Genomic DNA, 13,264 nt, shown 5'->3' with positions numbered 1-13,264 from the left:
CTTATAGCCTTACCAGACTGTTGGGGCAAGTGCAGTTAGCGAGCACGTATGAAGGCCGGCACGGCACATGAGGGGATGGGGGTGGCCAGCGCCACGCCCGACCGCCTTTGTCTCCCTCGTGGCGATGTTTACACATCGCAACGGGTACTCTTTTGAGAAGACCTGAGTCGACCTTAGGGGCCGTCCATAAATGACGTCACGCACCTAGGGTGGGGGTTGTTTGAGAGATGTGACGTCACATCAAAATGCGCAACTTTAAATAAATATAGAATTGTTATAACGACACTAATTGTTATAACGACACTAATTGTTATAACAACACTCCTACAACATCAGAGTGCAGCGCCACATTAAATACGCACTACAATGACAATAGTTTAAAGTAGTTTAAAGCGATTTGTAGCATGTTTTATTTTCTAAATGGAAATGTTTTTTTGGAGGGGGGGGGGGCAGAGCTTTGTGACGTCATATTTGAGGGGAGGTCTGACTTTTTGTGACGCCGTGTGACGAGGGGGGGGGGGCGTCAAAAATCGCCCAAAATCGCGTGACGTCATTTATGGACGGCCCCTGAGGGGATGCCCAGGACCGGTTCAAATATATATATTCGCCACCGTGATTGCTCTTGAGCGGGAATCGAACTCGGGTGGTCATACGTGCCTCCAATAAGCACGCTTGGCTCACGTACGGTGCGAAAGAAGTTCAATATACAGCACAGTGCATTAATTTTTTTTTCGACTTACGAACCAGTCGGACTTGCAAACGGTCCGACTTACAAACGGTTCAACTTACGAACGTCTCTCAGGAACGAATTAGCTTCGTAATCCGAGGCCTGCCCCGACATGCATTCACTGCACGCATTCACACGTTGAATCCCACAACCGGACGTAATGATTGAATGTTATCGAGCGTCGTTCAATGCAACTGCGTCTCGCAACGCCGGCAAGGCGCCACTCGGGGCCGCTACGCGCACAGCTCAACGGGACGGGCCGAACACGGAAATAAATTGGGCGAGCCAACAACACTCGCGAATGTTGCGAACGAGCGAACGAGCGAGCGAGCCCAAAATATTCCCCCGGATTGCTGTCGGCGGAGGGCCGACCAAGTGCGACACGGCACGCGAGTGGCCCACCGCTCTCGTCCCCTCCCAAGTTCTGCTGCTGCTTGACACGAGAGTTTGCTCGCTATACGTATCTATGGGTTAAAGGTTTAGGAGCCGGGGAATTACAAGAGATCCCCCCCCCCCTCCCCCGTATAGCCTGCACAGGCTGTTGGGGCGAGTGCTGTTAGCGAGCAGCTATTAAGGCCGAGTCAACACCACGCCTTGTCGCCTTTGTCTCCCCAGCTCTGATGTTTACTTCCACCCAGCGGCAGGTACACTCAATTAAGGGCTGAGTCGACCTAGGAGGGACGTGAAGCCAAGGCGTTCTGTGGGGGGGGGGGGGGGGGGGGGTGTAACGTAGCGCTCCAAGGACCGCGCCACCGCTCCCCATACAAGACAGAAGTACACGCGACACACACACCTGGGTGACACGCACACCTGGGCGACACGCACACCTGGGCGACACACACACTTGGGCGACACACACACTTGGGCGACACACACACTTGGGCGACACACAGGGGCGACACACACACCTGGGCGACACACAGGAGCGACACACACACACCTGGGCGACACACACACACCTGGGCGACACACACACACCTGGGCGACACACACACACCTGGGCGACACACACACACACCTGGGCGACACACACACACATACCTGCGCGACACACACATACCTGGATGACACACACACACACCTGGGCGACACACGCACACACCTGGGCGACACACACACACCTGGGCGACACACACACACCTGGGCGACACACACACACCTGGGCGACACACACACACCTGGGCGACACACACACACCTGGGCGACACACACACACACCTGGGCGACACACACACACCTGGGCGACACACACACACACCTGGGCGACACACACACACCTGGGCGACACACAGGAGCGAAACAACCGCGGGTTCAACCCGCTCCTCCTCCTCGCTGCCTGTATTCGCCTTCCTCAGCACAGCGAGCTCGGCAACACGGAGGGAGGGACGCCCTCGCTCTGTACAGCGAGCTCACCTGGGCTGCGTGTGTCCACACTCACACACAGGTGAGACTGTGTCTTACACGGCGAGCTCACGCACAGGTGAGACTGTGTCTTACACAGCGAGCTCACACACAGGTGACACTGTCTCTCTTACACAGTGAGCTCACACACAGGTGAGACTGTCTCACACAGCGAGCTCACACACAGGTGAGACTGTGTCTTACATAGCGAGCTCACACAGGTGAGACTGTCTCTCTGACACGGCGAGCTCACACACAGGTGAGGCTGTGTCTTACACGGCGAGCTCGCACACAGGTGACACTGTCTCTCTTACACAGTGAGCTCACACACAGGTGAGACTGTCTTACACAGCGAGCTCACACACAGGTGAGACTGTGTCTTACACAGCGAGCTCACACACAGGTGAGACTGTGTCTTCCACAGCGAGCTCACACACAGGTGAGACTGTGTCTTACACACCGAGCTCACACACAGGTGAGACTGTGTCTTACGTGGCGAGCTCACACACAGGTGAGACTGTCTCTCTTACACGGCGAGCTCACACACAGGTGAGACTGTGTCTTACACAGCGAGCTCACACACAGGTGAGACTGTGTCTTACACGGCGAGCTCACACACAGGTGAGACTGTGTCTTACACAGCGAGCTCACACACAGGTGAGACTGTGTCTTACACAGCGAGCTCACACACAGGTGAGACTGTGTCTTACACGGCGAGCTCACGCACAGGTGAGACACTCTCGCTTACACGGCGAGCTCACACACAGGTGAGACTGTCTCTCTGATACGGCGAGCTCACACACAGGTGAGGCTGTGTCTTACACGGCGAGCTCGCACACAGGTGAGACTGTCTCTCTTACACAGCGAGCTCACACACAGGTGACAGTGTCTTACACGGCGAGCTCACACACAGGTGAGACTGTCTGTCTTACACGGCGAGCTCACACACAGGTGAGACTGTCTCTTACACAGCGAGCTCACACACAGGTGAGGCTGTGTCTTACATAGCGAGCTCACACACAGGTGAGACTGTCTCTCTTACACGGCGAGCTCACACACAGGTGAGACTGTGTCTTACACACCGAGCTCACACACAGGTGAGACTGTGTCTTACACACCGAGCTCACACACAGGTGAGACTGTGTCTTACACAGCGAGCTCACACACAGGTGAGACTGTGTCTTACGCGGCGAGCTCACACACAGGTGAGACTGTCTCTCTTACACGGCGAGCTCACACACAGGTGAGACTGTGTCTTACACAGCGAGCTCACACACAGGTGAGACTGTGTCTTACACAGCGAGCTCACACACAGGTGAGACTGTGGCTTACACAGCGAGCTCACACACAGGTGAGACTGTCTCTCTTACACGGCGAGCTCACACACAGGTGAGACTGTGTCTTACACAGCGAGCTCACACATAGGTGAGACTGTGTCTTACGCGGCGAGCTCACACACAGGTGAGACTGTGTCTTACACAGCGAGCTCACACATAGGTGAGACTGTGTCTTACGCGGCGAGCTCGCACACAGGTGAGACTGTCTGTCTTACACAGCGAGCTCACACACAGGTGAGACTGTGTCTTACATAGCGAGCTCACACAGGTGAGACTGTCTTACACAGCGAGCTCACACACAGGCGAGACTGTGTCTTACACAGCGAGCTCACACACAGGTGAGACTGTTCATAATAAAGGTTTTTGGGTTAGATCGCGTTATTTATAAATGTGTCGTAACCCTCCACCACCCGACACGGCCAATCAGCAAAAAAGTGTCAAGTTGACAAAAGACAAATAATTAACTACTTTAGCCCACCGGTGTGTTGAAGAGTGAATCCACAACATTTACAGTTTGAGTACGACGTTTAGCTGGTAAATACATCCAGCATCATCGGGAAATTCTCCAGAATGGTAAAGCCCTCGTTTGCTCCCGGTTTCATATAGAGCAGCAGGGTGACGTCATAATTTTAACTCATATCAGGTGCAGTGATTAGAGGTGGAGGGGGGGGGTATTGTAATTATATAATCGATTAGTAATTAGTCAATGGTTATGATTAGTAATGAGTTGTAGATTAGTAATTAGAGAATCCATTGAAATTGAGAGGAATAAGAATAACTTTAATCGCTCTGACAGCTACATGCTTCGTGCGGCCTGGAAACGTATTATTAAATAATACACATTACATTTGATTTAAAGCTTTCGTGACTGCAGTGATTCATGTTCTTGGCTCTTTCGGTGGAGTCGCGTTGGGGGGAAGCAATACAATAATAGAATATATATGTTTGTTGTTTTGTTGTTTCCCTTTGGCGTGGCTTTGCCGAGGGAGCTAAGAATATGAATGCACATTACAATTCCTTATAGGGGAAACACATACTAATTAACGGATTACTAACATAGCATATAATCACTAACACACATTACAACTAATTACTAATCTACACACAGGTGAGACTGTCTCTTACACAGCGAGCTCACACACAGGTGAGACTGTCTCTCTTACACGGCGAGCTCACACACAGGTGAGACTGTGTCTTACGCGGCGAGCTCACACACAGGTGACACTGTGTCTTACACAGCGAGCTCACACACAGGTGAGACTGTGTCTTACATAGCGAGCTCACACAGGTGAGACTGTGTCTTACATAGCGAGCTCACACAGGTGAGACTGTCTCTCTGACACAGCGAGCTCACACACAGGTGACACTGTCTCTATTACACGGCGAGCTCACACACAGGTGAGACTGTGTCTTACACAGCGAGCTCACACACAGGTGAGACTGTCTGTCTTACACGGCGAGCTCACACACAGGTGAGACTGTGTCTTACACAGCGAGCTCACACACAGGTGAGACTGTGTCTTACACAGCGAGCTCACACACAGGTGAGACTGTGTCTTACACAGCGAGCTCACACGCAGGTGAGACTGTCTGTCTTACACGGCGAGCTCACGCACAGGTGAAACTGTGTCTTACACAGCGAGCTCACACACAGGTGAGACTGTCTCTTACACAGCGAGCTCACACAGAGGTGACACTGTCTTACACGGCGAGCTCACACACAGGTGAGACTGTGTCTTACACAGCGAGCTCACACACAGGTGAGACTGTCTCTCTGATACGGCGAGCTCACACACAGGTGAGACTGTCTCTCTGACACGGCGAGCTCACACACAGGTGAGACTGTGTCTTACACGGCGAGCTCACACACAGGTGAGACGAACTCGCACAGCTAGCTTACCTGGCTGTGTGCAGTGTGCATCGCAGTGGTATGCTGTTCTCATTCGCGCGATTGTTACAGCAGTGGTACTTTAACCCTATATTACAGTTGTTTATGCATTTAGTTAAAACTAAAAAAACATGTTTTATTTTATTTTTAGCAGGTAAGGCCCACTGAGCTCTGTAGCTCTTTGTCAGAAGCGACCTGGCCACAAATGATATCTCAACGAAGTGGCTTATCACGTGGACATTTATAGCAGCCAAACACTCTAAACGCACCTTCATACATCTGGAGGGGAAAATCAGCTGAACCGGAGAAAAATCCACACGGAGAAAAATCCACACGGAGAAAAATCCACACGGAGAACATGCAAACTCAAAATATAGTGGGGATTAGGTTGGCGATCGAGCCCAAGACCTCCTGCATACCAGGCGAAGTAGTTAACATCTCGCCACTGTAGTTGATCTTAACACGCTCATAACATCTTGGGAGAGGCTTTTTCGGGGGAAGGATCTTAAAATCCGCGACGCACTGCTGGAAATAATAATCATGAGAAAGGGCGATTTTTATGAGACAGGGAACAATGTGCTCCTACTACTCCAGGATTTAAGATGCTGTGCAGAGTCGCAATAGTTAATTACGGTACTGATGAGTTCAGATAGTTTCATCTACGCAAAGTGTTTCTCATTTTGATGTGATGATGGGTTCAGCTGAATTCTGACCGAGATTTGATGTTAACTACCTCGCCTGGTGTGCAGGAGGTCGTATGTTCAATCCCGACAAACTCCAAATATACAGCAGCCGGCAGGAGTCGGTGTGTCTCTCTCCCCATGGCCGTATGGATTTTTCTCCGGGTCTTCCGGTTTTTCCCTCCACATTTAGGAACACGCGCTTAGAGGATTTGGCTGCTATACATACCCACGTGTTAAGCCACTTTCTTTGAGCTATCATTTGTGGGCAGGTCGCTTCTGAATAAGATCTACTATATAGCTCAGTGGGCCTTATCTGGTAAAATAAAAAGTTTTCTGAATGTTAAAGCTCCCGCAGTGTGAACCCAGTTGTCAGTCAGGGTGTTTATTTTCACTGCGCTCTGCTGATGATCTCTGATAATGGTGAAACCAATGGGCAGCTGATGTCTCCGTGGCGGCTGTGAAAGTTGACACCACGGTACGGTCATGCATGCTCATACGTGGTAGCACAGTTGACGAGGTCGGCGGAGAGAGCGAACTTAAAATGAAACACCCAACAACACATTCGTCAATAACAGAGTGTGGACTTAAGTGGAAAAAAAAACATAGATATATAACAGGCGACGTTTCGGGCACTGGAACCTTCAGAGCACATAGAGTGACCAAGCTCTGCGGTACTCTATGCATTAAGAGGGCTTTTATTTACGTAACCTAAACACACAATGTCATTCAAATTAAAGACGCGGTAAGTGGCGTCCCATCGTAGTATATTAACATTCGCGTTGTTCGGCCTCGTCACACACAGCGGCTTTCACCTGACCCCCTCGCATGCAGCCGGCTACTGGCTTTACTGTGGATGTTGCGATGTTAAGAAGAGCCAATTCCAGCAAAGTGTATTTTTTTCTCCCATTTAGGGCCACATTGTCATTGACAAATGTGTCGAGGTTATTTTTGTTTGCACTTCTGTACCGCTGTGGGGCTTCGCCTGCTGCGAAGACTCCATTCCCTCTCATCGGCTCACGCGGCGACCCATAGACTCACGCGGCGACCCATAGACTCACGCAGAGAGTCACAGACAATCACATAGACTCGTAGCCTCACACACGAATCCATAGACTAACTTAAGAGACCCATAGACTCACACAAAGACCCATACATCTGCCCTGACAACATTCCACTATCTGACCTTAGGTCGATCCCTTGGTTGCGGGCACGTCTCAGTAACGAGACCTTTTCCTCGAGCAGTGGATAGATAATGGTCGATCTCGACGACGATCAATCACGTTGGGTTCTGTACCACCCCGCACATACTGTGTGGCGTTATCCAGTTGCCTGTGGCCGATCCAATTCACCAAAACAAAATGCGGCTGTCACTCCTCTCCGTGCAGGCTACTGGATTCCGCGCGTGACTGTGACTACGAGAGACACATCTCTGGGTTCACCGCCTCTCTGTGTTGTGCAGCGATGCAGGAATGCCCCCTAACCCGCGTGTCCGGGTTGTGCAGAGGTCACCACGGCAGTGCAACCGTTGCGAGCGCACGTTGACGTTACTTCTCGCCGGACACCTTCCCAGTAAACATGCGCAACGTTGGCCCAACATTGGCCCAACGTTGGCCCAACGTTGTGCGCCAACATTACAGCCATGCAGGCATGCACTGTAAACCGCTTCTCGTGGCAGTGCGACTGTTGCAAGCTTCCTGCCCGATTCCTTCCCAGTCAACACGCCCAACGTTGGCTCAACGTTAGCCCAACGTTAACCCAACGTAGGCCAAGTAGTTTCATATTTACTGGGATAAATTGCAGCACAGTCAACACCCAACCCACAACCGCCGCTCAAAGGGTGTCTGTCACCACAACCACCACCGCCGCCGCCGTTGTCTGGATTTACGTCTTCCCCTTATTACACAACCGGCATGCCATTGAAGGCCGACGTTTACAGGCCTAATTGCTGACGTGTGGGTGGCCAGATTGTTATTTTAGAGATGCTGCGTTGGTGTCAGTTGACAGCGCTCCAAACAGGAATCGGTCAACACTGCCATTGGAAACAGAATCTTTAGACTCCAGGAGAAATCCGATGAGCTTAGAAGCTCTTTTTCACAGACATCCAGTATGGGCAGGTAGGCATCATAATCCCGCCCTGCTGCTGCCACACTCACCTCCTCCTCACAGCCCCCCTGCTTTTTGCACATCACTGTCAAAGACAAAGATCCCCCGTGTAGCCTTAATAGACTGTTGGGGCAAGTGCTGTTAGCGAGTAGCAGCACCTATGAAGGTCGGCACGGCACACGAGGGGGTGGGTGGCATGCACCCGGACCTTTGTCTCCCGCTTACCAATGTTTTACACACCACACCAGGTACTCATTTTGAGGCCGAGTTGACCTAGGGGAGGCCCAGTACCGGCTCAGATAATCGTCACTGATGCTGGCCGTGAACGGGAATCGAACTCTGGTCGGCGGTTTCGTAGCGCAGCGCGCTAAGCGCTTGCACAACCGCTCCCCACGTCACTGTACGAACACGCACACACACAGTCCTCTGACCCAGTGACCCCTGGTCCTTGCCCGATGTTTGAGGTGTTTATTTTGAGCACGCAGAGCAAGAGAGGACAGGGGACTAGGGGACAAAGTAACGAGGGCAGGGGAAGTAAACAACACACCCGACGTGAGAACACGACAAACAAAGATCTTCATCCGGATTGAAAACAGCTCGACGTTTTCCCAAAGATGATGGCTGTTGTTCTTATTTTGATGTCAAGGGGCACGCCTTGAGCACGGGTGAATTGGCGGGCTGTGCAGGAAAGAGACTCAAGATGCTGCTATTCCATCGCACGTGGCTCTTCAGACGTGGCCTTCAGTGCAGCCGATGTGACTTCGTGTTTTGCCGTGAGCAGCGAACCGAGCACCACGCAGAATAGCTTGTGACGAAACAACCACCCGCTCCTGAACCCAACGTTCTCGTCTCAAACCACTCCAGTGCCCTTTGCCTCTGGTCACGCACAGGCCCAAGTCCTGTCCATCACCGCTAGTTTCCAAGCAGGCCACAGCTTACTTCGACCCAGGACGTTTCGATGCGCTGGTGCGATTTGACCCCTTCCCGTCGGTCCTTCCTCTTCGTGTGGCTGCTGATGTTGATGTAGAGGAAGAACAAGTCTCAGTGCAAAGATGAACTCTCCGAAATGCTTGTTTTTTTATCAATTATTTACGGACGGTGGTGACGTGGAATGGGTAAGGGATGGCATTAATGGGAAAAGCCTGTGCTGTACACCAAACCGATGTCATTGCTTTATCTCCCCACAGCGACCGTTCTCTCAGACGCGTTTGATTCATTGGGTGCCGCTCTGTTATTATCCTTGACCACAATGTACTCCTTGGAGCGACGCGTCCTCCCCCATTGTTATGGGGTAGCATGGTCACTCCCAACGTCACGGGGCACCGCGGTGGCGAGATGGTAACTCCCACGCCTGTTATTTTAGGAGGTTGTGGGTTCGATCCCAACCCTGACGCCTGCTCTATATTTGGAGTTTGCATGTTCTGCCCGTGGTCGCGTGGATTTTTCTCCGGGTCCTGCGGTTTTTCCATCCACATTTATAATTAACTCGCGTTTAGAGCATTTGGCTGCTATAAATGTCCACGCGGTAAGACACTTCGTTGAGCTACCATTTATGGCCAGTTCACACAAGAATAAGAGCTTTACCTAATAAAATAAAAATTATGAGACCTCCTTTGCCAGTAAAAAGATATAGTAATAGGTTTTTACCCTTTTAGCTGGCACAAAAACTGACACCTTTATACAAGGGATCATGTTTGCAATAACCACAAAACAAGCAGTCAAAAATGCAAACAAAAAGAAACAACTCTGATAATGGTATGCACTGTCCTTGAATTTGATTGGTCCACACCCGAGACGGCTTTTCTTAGAGCCGAGTCTCCACTGGTGTTGGACCAGATGACACTATAAGGCGTACAACTCAAAAACAGCGCACTATCAGAGTATTGAGAGCTCGGGGTAGGCCTTTACATTATGAGACGTCCTTTGCCAGTAACAAGATTTTTTTTTTGACTGCTTGTTTTGTGGTTATTGCAAACATGATCCCTTGTATAAAGGTGTCAGTTTTTATGCCAGCTCAAAGGGTAAAAACCTATTACTAAAATAAAATTGTTTAGTTTTAGTCACCAGCCATGATCTATCCACTGCTCGATGAAGGCCTGCTGATGCTGACACCGCCCCTAATTTCCCAGCAATGCTCGTGAAGCAGTGTGGGTTCAGATATCAGTCGCCACTGATGTTAGCTGTGGAGGGGACCAAACTCAACAAGCAGACGCTAACGGGCCAGTGCCGGATGAAGCTAGTGCGGGTCCTGTAGCATATGCTATAAAGGGGCCCTAAATAAAAAAAAAACACGTAAATATAAAAAACACACATTTTTTACTTGCATAGTAAAGTAATTATGTTTTTTTTCATTTGCTATACAGCCAGATAATACGACAAATCGCTAACCTTAAACACCCAGTCGTTCATCAAAGTTGAAGGCGGTATAGTACTATTGTAATAGAGCAAGTGCCGAATCACCGAACCGGAATTGATAGCTTGAAAGCATTTAGCGCGGGGCCCTTGAAAGTGCGGGGCCCTTGAAAGTGCGGGGCCCTTGAAAGTGCGGGGCCCTTGAAAGTGCGGGGCCCTTGAAAGTGCGGGGCCCTTGAAAGTGCGGGGCCCTTGAAAGTGCGGGGCCCTTGAAAGTGCGGGGCCCTTGAAAGTGCGGGGCCCTTGAAAGTGCGGGGCCCTTGAAAGTGCGGGGCCATAGCTACTACATATGTAGTAGCTACTTTTGCTCCTGGGATAATCCGGCACTGTAACGCGCCCGCAGTGCAGAACCGGGGACCCCCATATATGGGGGGGTTCCAGAGGTAGACTTTGTAGCGGTGAGCCTTGCTGACTATACCTTGCTGATGAGTTCCGATCAGGGAGGAAACCTGTCCACAGCTGTCTAATCTGCATAGTCCTCTTCCCTGAGGTTACCGTCAATAAATCGGGACCATGCGGCCGTCTGGAACGCTCTTCCTTTCCGATATTAGGAAGTCACTCCAGCTATGCACTTTCAAATCTAGATTTAAGACTCATTTCTTTAGAACTGCATGTTCGTGCTGAGTTTGTTGCCCTTCTCCCCGCACCTCCGATTAACACGGTTGGCTACGTACGACGCGAAAGAAGTCCACCATGCATACGATGCGCTTTCTTCGTCGTCTTACACGTTGACGTGTGTGTGTGTGCTTTTTGGAGCCGTGTCTCCAGCATAGGGGAGGATGTTTTTAGCACTTTCTGTGGACACCATGCCCAGTTTTCTTTTTCCAGATGAATCTTGGGCCCGTTCATTTCCCCTTTTCCTTGCGACCGTGACAGACTAGTTACATATAAATGAGGAACTCGCTGTCCCCCACCAACACACACACACACGCACACACTCACGCGCGCACACTCACTGACACACACTCACGCACACTTACACTCACTCACGCACACTCACGCACACACACACTCACGCACACTCACACGCACGCACACACACACACTCACGCACGCACACTCACGCACACACTCACACACTCACGCACACACGCACACACACTCACACACACTCGCACTCACTCACACTCACACACTCACGCACGCACACACACACGCACACACACTCACTCACACGCACTCACTCACGCACACACACACTCACACACACACACTCACACACACACACGCACTCACGTACACACACGCACTCACGTACACACACACACTCACGCACGCACACACACACACGCACACACACTCGCACACACACTCACACACTCACACGCACTCACTCACGCACACGCACACACACACTCACACACACACACGTACTCACGTACACACACGCACTCACGTACACACACGCACTCACGCACGCACACACACACACTCACACGCACACACACTCACACGCACTCACACACGCACACACACACTCACTCACACATACTCACTCACACACTCACACATACTCACACACACATACGCACGCCCTTGTCAGTAAACTTTACGCACGTGTGTTTTGGAAGGTTAGGGGATGATTCAGGCCGATGTTGAAGCAACAATATGTTATCAAACGCGGCGGGCGAATGGTCCTAATGACATGTGTGTGGAGCGCGTATATAGTCTAATGAGGGAAAGCGCTTCGTAAATGTAAATAAAACTAACAGACTGTTGGGGCAAGTGCTGTTAGCGAGCACCTATGAAGGTTGGGACGGCACACGAGGGGGTGGGTGGCCAGCACCACGCCCGGCCGCCTTTGTCTCCCCAGCGCTGATGATTACACACGGCACCAGGTACTCATTTGAGGCTGAGTCGACCTAGGGGAGGCCCAGGACCGGTTCAGATAATCGTCACCGGTGTTGATCGTGAGCGGGTCGCCGGGTTCGTAGCGCAGTTAGGCGCTGACCGCTACACCACCGCTCCCCACAACGGTTTACACTCACACACACGCACACACGTAGACACACGCACACGCGTAGACACACACACGTAGACACACACTCACACACTCGCGTAGACACACGCGTAGACACACACACTCACGCACACACGTAGACACACACTCACACACAATCTATGGCGATGTTTTCACTGAGAGTTCACCACGAGTTGCACGTTTTTGGAACCGGCTGAGAACTCGAGAGGGCCACGTTTAAGTCTCGTTCAGCAATATTGGCGCGCCACGTACGTGGAGAGAGGTGATTCACAAACACTCCAATGAACGCATACTCGAGTACCGGTGTCACTGTGTTTGGGTTGAGCGAATTCTTGACTTGTTGAGTAACAGCATCGCCATGCAATGCCCTGCGGTATTCACAAACGTGTGTGCCAAATATCCAGACTCCTTTTACCCAAGCTCTCTTATAATAATGCTCGTAATAACCCAGCTCAATTCAAGAAACCTGTCAACCCTTATCTCTTACAACCATTATAGTGCTGGTTGTTGCTGGCAGCTTGACGTTTTAGGCGTGTGCTCAGCACCTCTTGTCGTGTACGTGCACTTTATATTTCAAGAGTTTTATTTCGCAATGGGCAGAGGGGGGGGGGGGATTTTTTTTATGGAACTTCTTGTTTTTCTGACCAAACGGCGCTAGGGAAATTCGCGATTCGGACCGCGGGGTCTGGCGCCCACTCGATCGTCACCTCGGCTTTCGTTCACTTCCTGCAG

The 13,264-nt window shown here is 51.1% G+C and overlaps 1 protein-coding gene across 2 annotated transcripts in view; it reads left to right on the top strand.

Moving 5' to 3' along the window:
* The first annotated feature begins 519 nt into the window (after positions 1–519).
* Positions 520–13,264, top strand: part of LOC116952990 (uncharacterized) — a 31,620-nt gene continuing 18,875 nt past the window's right edge. Inside the window, exon 1 of one of the 2 annotated variants that reach the window (XM_032972777.2) lies at positions 520–2,171. The gene's annotated coding sequence lies outside the window, so the exon portion shown is untranslated. The remainder of the gene's footprint in view (positions 2,172–13,264) is intronic. The other variant, XM_032972779.2, reaches the window with a different exon arrangement.

This window comes from Petromyzon marinus, chromosome 49 (assembly GCF_048934315.1).
Source record: "Petromyzon marinus isolate PM22_M1 ecotype Great Lakes invasive population chromosome 49, UKy_Petmar_22M1.pri1.0, whole genome shotgun sequence".
In the NCBI taxonomy this organism is placed as follows: domain Eukaryota; kingdom Metazoa; phylum Chordata; class Hyperoartia; order Petromyzontiformes; family Petromyzontidae; genus Petromyzon; species Petromyzon marinus.
Note: the sequence above shows the minus strand (reverse complement) of the source record. Positions and strands in the feature narration are given on the sequence as shown.